The sequence below is a fragment of the Anolis carolinensis genome, unplaced genomic scaffold (genome assembly GCF_035594765.1).
Source record: "Anolis carolinensis isolate JA03-04 unplaced genomic scaffold, rAnoCar3.1.pri scaffold_15, whole genome shotgun sequence".
Taxonomy (NCBI): Eukaryota; Metazoa; Chordata; class Lepidosauria; order Squamata; family Dactyloidae; genus Anolis; species Anolis carolinensis.
The window spans coordinates 4955413-4970528 of NW_026943826.1; the positions used below are offsets into that span (position 1 = coordinate 4955413).

The 15116-nt window shown below is 40.4% G+C and overlaps 1 protein-coding gene across 1 annotated transcript in view; it reads left to right on the forward strand.

Annotated features, from left to right (window-relative positions):
- Positions 1-15116, forward strand: part of casz1 (castor zinc finger 1) — a 435538-nt gene that overhangs the window by 78370 nt on the left and 342052 nt on the right. Inside the window, exon 2 of the mRNA XM_062966047.1 lies at positions 8880-8991. The gene's annotated coding sequence lies outside the window, so the exon portion shown is untranslated. The remainder of the gene's footprint in view (positions 1-8879; positions 8992-15116) is intronic.

Here is a 15116-nt window from a genome sequence, read left to right on the forward strand (position 1 = left end):
TACAAAAACAATGCTCCAGAGTGGTATTGTCACTTTGACATCTTGTTTGAGCTCTAATTGTGCGGGTTACAAGCCATTTTTCCAACCTCCCTCCTGGGCATTGCCAAGGTGATTTCGTGCCAAGCTAACAAATAACAACAGCTTAGGCTCGGCTGAACCAACAGCACCGGCTAGTTCACCCCCTCCCCTTTCTTTTTTCTTTATTTCTCTAATTCTGCTTTGGGCTGGTTTATTTGTTTTCCTATAGAAGAGGTTGTGTTGGGTGAGGCGGGCCCTCCCAGGACAGCGCAGGGGGTGGGTACAGTAAATCCTACTCTTTCACCACGTTTCCTCCTGCCCATTGTCGGCTGGGAAGATGGAGGTAGTCCAGAGTAAACTTTTGACATTATCTCTGCCCCTCCGTCAGCCCCCGTTCCTTGGCTCACCTGACAAAGGTGACTGGGAGGAGCCGCTTTGCAGATCAAACACTGCGGAGAAGGAGGAAATGTGGCTCAGCAAAAAGGTCGAAGAATTCAGGTTTAATCCACATATAGAAACCTGCAGGTTGGGGATTGGGCTGTCTCTTCCCTCCTTCTTCTTCTCTTGGTATTTTGACCACTAAACTGCTTAGGAAGGGTCGTTTAATGGACCACGTTGCATCCCCTTCTTCTTTTTTTTATTAAGTCCTTAAAGGCTTTTAAACTATCTCAGTCCAGTGTTTGGTTTTCACATGAATCTTATTTGTTTGTCATTGTCCTTCGGGGCTATGATGGATTGCCTTTTAGCTGCGTAGTGCTCTCTCTCAATTCATATGGGTCCGGCACTGTAGGAAACGTGGGATAATAAATACCTAAGAGAGTGCAAACCTCATGTAGAAATGCTTCTGCAATGCTGGTCAAAATATCCTTTAATAATGGGATCATTACTGGTGACACCAGTGGAGTGACTTCATCGTACCCTGAATTTTTCAAGTGTGGTTTTCTTATCCCTTCTGCACAGAAAAAAAATACTGTATATACTCGAGTATAAGTCTAGTTTTTCAGCCCTTTTACATTTTACATTTATTATTTTTCTCTATTATTATTGGTATTATTACATTTATTATTTTTCTCCATTATCATTACATTTATTATTCTACTCTATTATTGTTGGTACTATTACATTTATTTTACTTTATTATTATTATTATTATTATTATTATTATTATTATTACATTTATTATTTCACTCTGATCTTATTATTATTATTACATTTATTATTCTACTCTATTTATTATTACATGTATTATTTTCCTGTATTTATTATTATTATTACATTTATTATTTTTCTCTATTATTATTGATATTATTACGTTTATTATTTTACTCTATTATTATTACATTTATTATTCTACTCTATTATTGTTGCTACTATTACATTTATTTTGCTCTATTATTATTATTCCACTCATATCTCACTTATCCAATCCTCGCTTATCCAAGTTTCTGGATTATCCAAGCCATTTTTGTAGTCAATGGTTTCAATATATCGTGATATTTTGGTGCTAAATTCGTAAATACAGTAATTACAACATAACATTACTGCGTATTGAACTGCTTTTTCTGTCAAATTTGTTGTAAAACATGATGTTTTGGTGCTTTGTAAAATCATAACCTAATTTGATGTTTAATAAGCTTTTCCTTAATCCCTCCTTATTATCCAAGATATTCGCTTATCCAAGCTTCTGCCGGCCCATTCAGCTTGGATAAGTGAGACTCTACTGTATTATTATTATTATTATTACATTTATTATTCTACTCTATTGATTATTACATGTATTATTTTCCTGTATTTATTATTATTATTACATGTATTATTTTACTCTATTATTATTAAAAGGATACATAAGCACATTTACATTGAAGAAGATGAGAGTTGGACAGTCTTATCTTAAATTTGAGCTTGATGTAAATATTCAAAAACATTTAACCTACTGATGCCTCAATTAATGTAATTTTTTGGTATCTATTTTTATTACTGAAATTTACCACTCTCGGCTTATACTTGAGTCAATGATTTCCCAGTTTTTTTGTGGTAAAATTAGATGCCTCGGCTTATATTCGGGTCGGCTTATATTCAAGCATATACGGTAACGGTATTTTAAGTAGCATTTATTTGACGCTTCTATTTTTCATCACATTGCTCTCCAGAGAAGAAGTCTGGGGCAGTGAATCACATTAGTGACTCTGGAGTCCAATAAGGCCAAGTGTGTGTGTGTGTACCTGCCGGTGTGTATCCACATGTTTGTGTTCCTTGAAAGCTGCGTCCTCTGACATTTTGAGTTCTGATGGAGATTGCTGCTCCTGGACAAACACTTCCTGTTGGATGAGACAACCTTTCCAGAGTATGTGAAAATCCCACAGGAAGTGGACTTCCCCAAAGTTCCAAGGCAGGCTGATGTTTGGAGCCTGGCGCCAGGCCATTGCTGCCAGGAAATCCAGAAAATGTGATTAACTACTGCTTTGCCGTAGTGGAAGTCTAGGGCAATTTTGCAGCGTTTGTGGGGATCTTATGGGAAAGGACTGCCTAGACGGTATTTTGTGCAACGTCCGTATGCTTACAATTACTTTGGTGGCTGATTTCTCAAATGTGCAAAAAGATGGGGAACCTATTGTTAGAATTCAACCCCACACTGCCTAAGTTTGTAGTCCTCAGTGAGGAATAGTTAGCTTCATTATAGGCTGGGGGAAATCCCTTTCCCACTTTCTTCTGAATGACAGTATCTATTTCTCCTCTTCTCTCTATTTCTGCTCTCATTCTGATTACTGTATATACTCGACTATAAGCTTAGTTTTTCAGCCCTCAGCTTATACTTGGGTGAGGGTCGGTCCTGGTTGGCTTATATTTGGGTCAGCTTATACTTAAGAATATATGGAACATTTATTATTTTTCTCTATTATTATTGGTATTTTTACATTTATTATTTTTCTCTATTATTGTTGCTAGTAACTGCATTTATTTTACTCTATTTTTATTATTATTATTAATACAGTAGAGTCTCACTTATCCAAGCTAAATGGGCCGGCAGAAGCTTGGATAAGCAAATATCTTGGATAATAAGGAGGCATTAAGGAAAGGCCTATTAAACATCAAATTAGGTTACGATTTTACAAATTAAGCACTAAAACATAATGTTTAACAACAAATTTGACAGAAAAAGTAGCTCAATACGCAGTAATGCTGTGTAATAATTATTGTATTTACGAATTTAGCACCAAAATATCACGATGTATTGAAAACATTGACTACAAAAATGTGTTGGATAATCCAGAACGTTGGATAAGCGAATGTTGGATAAGTGAGACTCTACTGTATTACATTTATTATTTTTCTCTATTATTGTTGCTACTATTACATTTATTTTACTCAATTTTTATTATTATTATTAATACATTTATTATTTCACTCTAACGGCGCTCCATGCAGTCATGCTAGACACATGACCTTGGAGGTGTCTACAGACAACGCCGGCTCTTCGGCTTAGAAATGGAGACGAGCACCAACCCCCAGAGTCGGTCACGCCTGGATTTAATGTCAAGGGAAACCTTTACCTTTACTAAATAATAATAATAATAATAATAATAATAATAATAATAATAATAATAATAATAATAAACTCTGGCTCTTCGGCTTAGAAATGGAGATCAGCACCAACCCCCAGAGTTGGTCACGACTGGACGTAACGTCAGGGGAAACCTTTACCTTTTTTATTTCACTCTGATCTTATTATTACAGTAGAGTCTCGCTTATCCAACGTAAACGGGCCAGCAGAACGTTGAATAAGCGAATATGTTGGATAATAAGGAGAGATTAAGGAAAAGCCTATTAAACATTAACTTAGGTTATGATTTTACAAATTAAGCACCAAAACATCATGTTATACAACAAATTTGACAGAAAAAGTAGTTCAATACACAGTAATGCTATGTAGCAATTACTGTATTTACGAATTTAGCACCAAAATATAACGATGTATTGAAAACATTGACTACAAAAATGCATTGGATAATCCAGAACGCTCTGCTTGCTGTGAGCTGAATGCTCAACCAAAAGTGTCCTGTTTTTGTATTTTGGATGCTCTGCTGTATTTCAGGAGTTTTCCCTAACACCTATGACTCTCCAGATGTTGCCAGTTTGCAGCTCTCCTATGTCTGACCATAGGCCTCGTTGGATGAGGCTGATGGGACTTGGAGTCCATTAGTATCTGGCGAGACACAGGCTCTTCTTTCCCCATTTGCATGTGAATATAACTTCTTGATACTTTGGACATTAGATTGAGATTATACATTTCCATCAGGGCCCGATTTGTGCGAAAATTGTCTGACCATTTGCCTTGTTGGATGAGGCTGATGGGACTTGATGTCCAGTAGTAGATACTTTGGACATTCCAGATACTTTGGACATTAGATTCCATCAAGGCCCAATTTGTGCAAAAAGAGGTTGCTAGATTGCAGTTCCCCTATGTCTGACCATTGGCCTTGTTTGATGAGGCTGATGGGATTTGAAGTCCAGTAGTAGATACTTTGGACATTAGATTGAGAGTATACGTTTCCATCAGGGCTCAATGTATGTGAAAAGAGCACCTTTGGCTCCATTGCTCAGGATTTCCAAACACCAAAATTATCAACAGTCATCATTTGGTAAGAGGGGGCAACAGGTTCTCTTGTGTCTTCAACAAAATACGATTTCGAGAGATTGTGGTTGAAGACTAGTCTATCATTCAGGGTTGCCATGTCCAGTGGGAACACTTTCTGATGTATATTTTATTTATTATGGTCCATAACCAGCACCTATGGAAGAGCACATGCTTCCCATGCCAAATGGCCCAGGTTTCGTTCCATAGGGGAGGGAGAACCAGAAAACCCCCAAATGTTAGTTCTTTCTTAGGAGAAAGGTGTCTTCCTTTCCCTCCCGAACTTCTGCAGAGAACGTGCATTAAGGCAGAAAATATTTACAGGTTTTATAGCTGAAGCACAAACAGGAAAAGCCCTTTTTCTCATGTTGAAAAAAAGTGAGTGTCGTGGATATTCAAAGCAGGAATTGCCATGGAAACGCCACAATATTTGCTTAAATTGACACAAAGGAGGTTGTTAGTTGCAAGGTTTCGGCTTCTTCGGGCTGCGTTTGCTTTGGCCCGTCACCTATCGCCAGTGAATCTTGGCAACACAGTGTGTCTTTTTCTTTTCTTTTTTCCTCTGGAATAAAAAGAAACCTCGTCTTGGTGTTCGGGATACGTACACATTATTCTGCTTTTCTTTTTAAAGTTGACGCTTTCACCCGATGTTTGCTTTTTCCCAAAAAGCCATGGAGAGCGGTCATTTATTTTGGAGAGAGGCAAAGGTGGCATTTGAGCATTAAACCCCATGATCTCCATGGGCTTTGTTTCTAAGTAGACCTATATAAGAAAACTATACTATTAAAGCAATTGTTTGTTTTCTTTGCCATACCAAAAGAGCCATGGCTTTGCTTTTACTGAGAAACCCACCAACCAGAGTCAGGTGGCAAAGTCAGATAAGCCAGATCAAACTATGGCTCAAGGGCATTAGTGGCATCCACAGCTGAGTGGATCAAGGATTCAGAGGCACAAATATGAAACCAGACATTCATATGTGTATGTACCTTCAACCTATGGCGAGCCTATGGATTTCATAGAACTTCATCACATTGAAGCAGGGAAGTGTTTGGCCGAGTGGAGCTCAGTCAGACTCCGTGTTGAAGTGAAACAGATTTCCCTGCCTTCATCACACTAAGCAGTGATTCTCTCTCCCTATCTCGGCTGCCCCACAGAGAAGGGCGTGGGCCTTGGGAAACTATAACTCCCATGACTGTATAGAAGAGAGCATAGAAGAGAGGTCCAGCTGCATTCATTTCACAGTGTAGCTGCACCCAGAGAAGAGTATGGACCTTGGGAAACTGCAATTCCCAAGACCATCTCATGGAGGCATGGCATTTAAAGTAGGGTCCAACTGCATTCATTTGACAGTGTAAATACACCTAGAGATGGGTATGGACTTTGGTAATCTATAACTCCCAGGAGGACTCCATCGCATGGAGCCGTGGCATTTAAAGTAGGGGTGCAAGGGCATTCATTCCATATTGTAAATGCACCAAGAGAAGGGTATGGACTTTGGAAAATAATAATAATAATAATAATAATAATAATTATTATTATTATTATTATTAAGGCCAAGATCGAAAAATCAGCTGATGACCCAAAATGTAGACTGTGCAAGGAAACTGACGAAACCATTGATCATGTCCTCAGCTGCTGTAAGAAAATCACACAGACAGACTACAAACAGAGGCACAACTATGTGGCCTAAATGATTCATTGGAACTTATGCCTCAAGTACCACCTCCCAGCAGTAAAGAACTGGTGGGATCACAAACCTGCAAAAGTATTGGAAAACGAGCACGCAAAGATACTGTGGGACTTCCGAATCCAGACTGACAAAGTTCTGGAACACAACACACCAGACATCACAGTTGTGGAAAAGAAAAAGGTTTGGATCATTGATGTCACCATCCCAGGTGACAGTCGCATTGACGAAAAACAACAGGAAAAATGCAGCCGCTATCAGGACCTCAAGATTGAACTTCAAAGACTCTGGCAGAAACCAGTGCAGGTGGTCCCGGTGGTGATGGGCACATTGGGTGCCGTGCCAAAAGATCTCAGCCGGCATTTGGAAACAATAGACATTGACAAAATTACGATCTGTCAACTGCAAAAGGCCCACCTACTGGGATCTGCATGCATCATTCGAAAATGCATCACACAGTCCTAGACACTTGTGATTTTGTGAAACGAAATCCAGCATGTCTATCTTGTTTGCTGTGTCATACAATAAAATAATAATAACAACAACAACAGCAGCAGCAGCAGCAACTACTGGCTGAGATCTTTTGGCATGGCACATTGTGCCGATCACCACCGGGACCACCTGCACTGGTTTCTGCCAGAGTCTTTGAAGTTCAACCTTGAGGTCCTGATAGCGGCTGAGTTTTTCCTGTTGTTTTTCATCAATGCGACTGTCACCTGGGATGGCGACATCAATGATCCAAACCTTTTTCTTTTCCACAACTGTGATGTCTGGTGTGTTGTGTTCCAGAACTTTGTCAGTCTGGATTAGGAAGTCCCACAGTATCTTTGCGTGCTCATTTTCCAATACTTTTGCAGGTTTGTGATCCCATCAGTTCTTTACTGCTATGAGGTTGTACTTGAGGCATAAGTTCCACTGAATCATTTGGGCCACATAGTTGTGCTTCTGTTTGTAGTCTGTCTGTGCGACAAAATTACGATCTGCCAACTGCAAAAGGCCACCCTACTGGGATCTGCGTGCATCATCCGAAAATACATCACACAGTCCTAGACACTTGGGAAGTGTTTGACTTGTGATTTTGTGATACAAAATCCAGCATATCTATCTTGTTTACTGTGTCATACAATGTTGTGTCAATAATAATAATAATAACAACAGTAGCATTTAAAATAACTCCCTATTACATTTATTCTCCAGTGCAAATGCATCCAGAGAAGGTTATGAACCTTGGGAAACGAGAACTCCCAGAAACGCATAGTATGGAGCTATGGTATTTAAAGTGGGGCTCAAGAGCATTCATTCCATAGTGTAAATGCATCCAGAGTGGGGTATGGACCTTGGGAAACTACAACTCCCAGAACTGCACATTGGTCATGGAAGACCTATTTTTTGTTGTTGTTGTTGTTGTTGTTGTTGTTGTTGAAGCTGTTGTTGTTGTTGTTGTTGTTGCATAGATGGTCTAGGAAAGCCCTTTGAGTCTTTCCAAAGAGTTTATGGTCCATTCTCCCACACTATATATAGATCCCTACTAAGCCCAGCAAAGCAAAGATCCCAGAAGGAAAATGTGGGATTTCTAATAGCCCCAGCATTTGTTTGGGTGGGAAGGCCATGAAAAGGGAGTTCAAGGGCTGAGTTTCACCCACAGGTTATATATAAAAGACAGCTTTATATGATAGAACTAGCTGTGCCCGGCCACGCGTTGCTGTGGCGTTGTCTGCTGGTGTTGGTGAGAACTTGTTGAGGTAGTGATGGTATTGAATGTCTGTTGTATGGTTGTCTTTATGTTTAGTATGCATTTGGTTGTTTATGTACTGTGAAAGTGGTGAGGGTAGAGGGGGTCTATGTCCCTGTGTAGTATTGTATAGTATTTATATGTTGTGTGGAAGGACCTTGAGTCTACACTGCCATATAATCCAGTTAAAATCAGATAATCTGTATCTTATAGGCAGTGTGGAAGAGGCCTGAGGCCTAACTGTGCCTGTCCCGAGGGCTGAGTAGGTTGCTAGGAGACCAAGTGGGCAGACCTTAGCCTTCTAACTGGCAGCAATTGGATAAAAACAATTATTCTTCTCCCTCTAATTAGGACTTTATTTTTCTTTTCTTTTTGTTGTATGAATGTAGAGGCATGGATGAAGAGTTGTGTTGCCAAGTTTAGTGTTTTTGGGATGTGTAGTTTTGTTGTTTTGTCCTAGGCCAAATTTTTTTTATCCTTTTATATATATAGAAGGGTTTTGGTTATTTTGCTTTTGAGGGATGGAATGAAGAATGTTAGCTGTTATGTCTTCGGCATCCTTGCAGCTTTTCATGCCTATCCTGACATAGACATTGCTGATTTCTTTACCTCTGTGCGAATTTTGTAATGAATAAGCCCCAAACTATGTAGAATTCCATCCATTCAGGATTCCGTTTGTGAAGGTTTCCGGACTCACGAAAAGCATCTTTTTTCAACCATTGTTCAGATACTGATGAATGTTCCTTTTGTTCTTATGTAACGTGATATGGAAGGGAATATATTTAATTTTTGTTTTCTTCTGTCCTCAGGGCCAAGAGACATCACCAGGTTTAGGGAACCTATCAGAGTTGGCAGATCCTGACTGTCCCTTCTCGACGTGTGATTTGGAATGGACTTCAAGCCCAGCATCCTGGATACAAGGTACTAGTTTGCTTGTGTCATGTTCACAGATGACAACATAGGTTTTGATTCTACACCTATTTGGAATTATGTAGGCTTCCATTGAAGCTCAACATGGATACTTATTGTGTGTACAGACCTCAAGGAAAGTTTTGGTGCTTCCTTGTGACTACCACTTTGAGTGCTGTTCTTTATCCGACGGCTGTCTTAAGAAAGGAAATGTTTGCATTACTCCAAATTGTATACCACATTTGCCACTAACCAAGAACTATGAAAGGCTCATGATAGATATGATGTGCCACACATCTGTCTCACTCTACTAGAAAATTTATATATGACCTAGCAATGTGGAATCCCTTGCCCCATCCCTCATGGTTTTCTGTTGTGGGCATGGGGAAAACATATGGATCTTTCTGTCGCGCAACTCTACGCTGAAATAGTTGGGAATGCATTGTTTATGAGCAATCTGGTCTTGCCTGCTGCCTTCTTGTTCTTGCTTATTTAGTTTTATGTCCAAACTGTTATAGATTTTGTCTGTATTAGGGGAAAACTACTCAAAAATACAGCAGAGCACCAAAAATATAAAGGTAGGATACTTATGGTTGAGCATTCAGCTCACAACAAGCACAGCGTGAAGTGCCATGTGGCTTAGGAGGTAAACATGCAGAGTTCAGTCTTTAAAATCACAAAAGAGATGGCATACTGGTGTTAGGATTTTCTGTGTAAGAGAAAACTCCCAAAATACAGCAGAGCATCGAGAATATACAAAAGCAGGATACTTCTGGTTGCGCATTCAGCTCACAGCAAGCAGAGCGTGAAGTGCCATGTGGCTGTAATGAATGTAGAGCTTAGGAGGTAAACATGCAGAGTTCAGTCTTTAAAATCACAAAAGAGATGGCATACTGGTGTTAGGATTTTCTGTGTAAGTTAGGGAAAACTCCCAAAATACAGCAGAGCATCGAAGATATACAAAAGCAGGATACTTACGGTTGCACATTCAGCTCACAGCAAGCAGAGCGTGAAGTGCCATGTGGCTGTAAAGAATGTAGATCTTAGGAGGTAAACACGCAGAGTTCAGTCTTTAAAATCACAAAAGAGATGGCATACTGGTGTTAAGATTTTCTGTGTAAGTTAGGGAAAATTCCCAAAATACAGCAGAGCATCGAAGATATGCAAAAGCAGGATACTTATGGTTGTGCATTCAGCTCACAGCAAGCACAGCGTGAAGTGTCATGTGGCTGTAAAGAATGTAGAGTTTAGGAGGCAAAGATCCAGAGTTCAGTCTTGAAGATTACAAAATATCCCAGAATATCAAGGCAGAAAATCCCACAATATCTGCGTTGAACTGGGTTACCTGAGTCCACACTCAGATAATGTGGGATTTTCTGCCTTGATATTCTCGTATATAGGGCTGTGTGGAATGGCCCTAACTACTCCTCATTGAGGATTGCAGACTTGGGTAGTGTGGGGTTGAATTCCAACACAAACAAGGATTGCTGGCTTGTTAATTCCCAAATAGTCAGGAACCAGAAGCCAGGAAGAAGCCGTAACTTGAAGTTCTAGCTTCATGGAAGAGCAGCAAGCCAAGGATTCCAGTTTCATTATTATTATTTTTATTATTATCATTATCGTTATCATTTGTATGTAACATTACACAAATTACTGTTGGATGTTCCTGGTGTATTTTATCTACTTCCTTCTGCTGGAGAAGACATACCATATGCCTTCAGCACAGACGAACACACATTCTCATAATTGTATATGTATAGTGTTTATCTCTTCTTATTTTTATTTATTTCTTTATTTACAGTATTTATATTCCGCCTTTCTCACCCCGAAGGGGACTCAGGGCGGATCACAGAACATACATATGCGGCAAACATTCAGTATGGTTTATATGCTGACAAGAAAGACAATTGTACATAGATAGAGGAGCATGTATATATCTTCGACATCTTAGAGGCTTGAGCTCTGTTCTTATGGTTTGGGGATCAGTTTTATAATCTTGTTATGGACACAAGTCATGTTATATTAGACATGTTTACTGAGGGAGGTATGGTTATGTGAACTAGAAGTGCTGTTGCTGCCTTCAGTAGATATTAGACATTTCCAAAAAATCGTTTTGAATCGTATATCGGAATTATATCGGATTGTTCTCACTTTTTGATACGCATTCCGAGACATTGTCTCACAACGCAACCAGCAATGTAATTCGAACCATTGTTGGCCCATTCTCTAATTGTCTCTTAATGTTTCGTTAATTCCCCCCCCCCCCCAATTTTTAAAATATATTTTTTAAAATATTATTTAAAAAATTTTTTTTGTTTCTGCAACCTACCTTGAATGGGAGCTTAGCTCAGCCTAACATGGCTACCGCTCCCCGGCCAATCAGAAGGTTCCACGATGGACACAAAGGTGGAGGCTAATGTCCTCTGCGTCCACATGGAAGATTGCCATACAAGGCCGGTGTGTAGCAATTGCGCATGCGTGTCCGCCATTTTAGAAACATTTAGAATCATTACGAATTTTCGGAAATATCCGAAATTTTTGGGTGAAAAAATCGGAAATATTTTCTATATCGAAGCGCCAGCGCCCCCTACTTTAGAAACGAGAATTGAAATATTTTTTCATCAATCGGACATGCCTAGTAGATATCAATACATTTAGCATTGTATCCAGTTGCGCCTTGATTTTTAAACCGGATCAGTTGACAGCTTCATGAGTGCGGAAGATAATCCTTTACTAGGAATCTCTTCCCTTTTTCAGAACTGCAATGCCCAGAAATTATTGGGGAAAGGGGTATATAGCAATTCAACCTATTCCTGTTTTTTTGCAGATAGATATTTAAAGCCCAGAGTGGTAAAACTTTTAGTTGCGCCTCTGTTGTGCTTGATGTTTTGACACCTGCCTCTTGAAAATGTGCTCATGTTCTATGGTGTAATTACACGCTATGTAAAAACATTTTTCCCCTTCAGTGACATGATCCTGGCTTGTGTAACTCAAGAGTCAGGACAGAAGCTCCATGGTTCCACATAAATTGCCACAAGAACATGTCACATTTGTAACAGAAGACAAAAGCAAGGGGCCGGGTTGCATTGAGGGAAAGTGGCTGGTTGGAGGCCGTGATTGAGGGGAACCTTAAGAGACTGCCATACTTTCTCAGTCTAACACAAGATGGCTGAGGAGATTTTGGGAGAGAGATCTGCATTTTCCAGACCAACTCTCTTGGAAGAAGAAGGGCAGGGTGTAAGTTACCCTTTAGATTCAGTTTGGTTATTTGGGGTGCTGACTCAGAAAATTGCATTGGATAGACCACATCAGCTCTAGTTTCTCATACAGAACATATGCCATCCAGTAGTCACGACCTGCTTGCCCACAGAAAACCATATTTAATAATCTAGAGCTGATATGATCTATCAAATGCAATTTTTTGAATCAGCATCCCAAATAACCCCTAAACAAAGACACCAAGAAAGTTGCATTGGATAGACCACATCAGCTCTAGATTCTGAAACAGAACATATGCCATCCAGTAGTCACGACCTGCTCGGCCACAGAAAACCATATTTAATCATCTAGAGCTGAAAGACACCAAGAAAGTTGCATTGGATAGACCACATCAGCTCTAGTTTCTGATACAGACCTGATACAGTCACGACCTGCTCGCCCACAGAAAACCATATTTAATCATCTAGAGCTGATGTGGTCTATCAAATGCAATTTTTTGAATCAGCATCCCAAATAACCCCTAAACGAAGACACCAAGAAAGTTGCATTGGATAGACCACATCAGCTCTAGTTCCTGATACAGAACATATGCCATCCAGTAGTCACGGCCTGCTCGCCCACAGAAAACCATATTTAATAATCTAGAGCTGATGTGGTCTATCCAATGCAATATTCTGAATCAGCACCCCAAATAACCCCTGAACGAAGACACCAAGAAAGTTGCATTGGATAGACCACATCAGCTTTAGTTTCTGATACAGAACATATGCCATCCAGTAGTCACGACCTGCTCACCCACAGAAAACCATATTTATTAAGCCTTGGCACAGTCACTCCCGTTGCAACGGTATAGTAACGGTGAGGCTGCAGACCGTGTTTTAGTTCTTGCGGACCACTGGTTGTCCATGGACCACAAGTTGTGAACCACTGATCTAGGATTTGGGCGTAGGAGACACTTCCTGGAAGTACAAGGGAAAAGACACTTGCCCCAAGAGTCCAAAATCTGTCACAATGTAGGGAGATGTAGGCAGGATTAACCTGGGGAAGACTCAAAGGTTGACTGTGTTCATCTTTGCATTAAAATATGAGTGCAAGGAAGTTGTTCTAAAGGGAATCATATTGTTGGGTGTTAGTTTCCATGGTGTAGAGAGCTTTAAGCAGAAGTTGGATGATCACTTTGCTGGAGCTTTGGCTATGGATCCCTGCAAGAGTTGGATTGTGTGTCTGTGGTTCTGCGCTGGAATTATGACAGTACATAGACACCTCTAGTTTGTCCCTTTGATGGTATGTACCCTGGCAAGGAGGTGGATGGCTATTTTTGCCAGAGATCAGTTGCATTCTGGCCCAGGAAAATGACATTGAGTGGGATGAGAACATACATCAGGTGAATCCATGTTGAATCCATGGGCTACACTTTGCAGTGGTGCTCCAGGATCCATCCGTCATCCATCCTTTATTTATCCCTTGCTTTTCCCCCCATCCTGGGACTCAAAAGTGTCTTTCCCAGCTCTACCTTGGGAATGTTAGCATTTCAACCAGATGCTGTAACATGATAAATAAAAAATCCAGTCTTCATGGTTGTGATAAAAGGTCTGAATTGACCTGGAAGATGTCTTGTGCCAGCTGAGATTATCAACCTAGGTATTGTGGGTATTGGTTGGTAGGCGGGGGGTCTCTGAGCTTTCAGACACGGGAAAGCTGTGCCAATAATCTGCAGCCCTCCCCACAGATACTGCTCGTAATAAGGGTTAGTAAGATAACATATACAATCCTCTTTGAGTGCTGGGCACATGCTCATTAAAAGCAAGATGTTGTTCTTTTGCAGATCTGTTTGACCCAGCTACCTATTTGTCTTGAGCCTCCTGCTTGCTGCTGATCACAAAGTTGCTTCCTCTGTGGATCCAACACTAGTTTGCTCCAAAACAGACATCACTGTGCCCAAAAAGGGACTCTCACACAGCCAGTTCTTTGCGGGATATCTATTTTATTATTATTTATTTTATTTTATTTAATTCTTTGCACGGGAGGAGGAGTGAAAAAGGCATCTCTGGGCAAAGAGCCGGGTTGTCGCCTCCATCTGCTCGGGCCTGATGTTTGGCCAATCCATATTGTTAACATATTGCCTGCCATATGGATCAGCTCAGCTCTCCAGGAACGCATGGGAGACCTGACCTCTAGTGTGACAAGATGTGAGCATGAAGGACGGGCCTGACAGCAGCCCTTGGGTCTTGGAGTGTGAAACTGTGCTCCAGACGCTCCTCTGCTCCTCGCTCCGTCCTCCCCTTCCCTCGCTCTCGCTCTCTGTCTCTCTTATTTCAAAACTTCCCATCCCTGTTTTTCTGTCTCCTGGTCTGTATTGGATCAATGACCTTCACTCATAACAAGACCAGACAGTTCTAACCTCCCTCCCCCAGGCCTTCGATCAGATGTTTGGTTCACGGCTGCAGATAGCTGAGCAGGGAGAGCGAAAGGAAAAGGAGAGGAGACAACCGATTTGTGAAGGGGGAAGCCTTGTTATATTCCTCTACCATAGTAGGGACATTCTGGATTAATCCTCTACTGTCCCACTTTTCCAGCTTTTAAAAAAGTCCCAATTTATCTTTCCTACCACCTCCCCCTTCAAGGCCCCTCTTTTGAGTAAGAGGAAAACAACAGTAGTCTTTCAGTGAGGGCTAGATTTTTCCCAGCATCTGGGCCTCACTCAGAGCCGGCCCTAGGTAATTTTCAAGTGTAGGTGAACAGAATTTTGCCCCCCCCCCCCAAAAAAAAACCAATAACTGAAAAATAAAAGCGTTGGATAAGCGAAAATGTTGGATAATAAGAAGGGATTAAGGAAAAGCCTATTAAACATCAAATTACATTAAGATTTTACAAATTAAGCACCAAAACATCATGTTTTACAACAAATCAACAGAAAA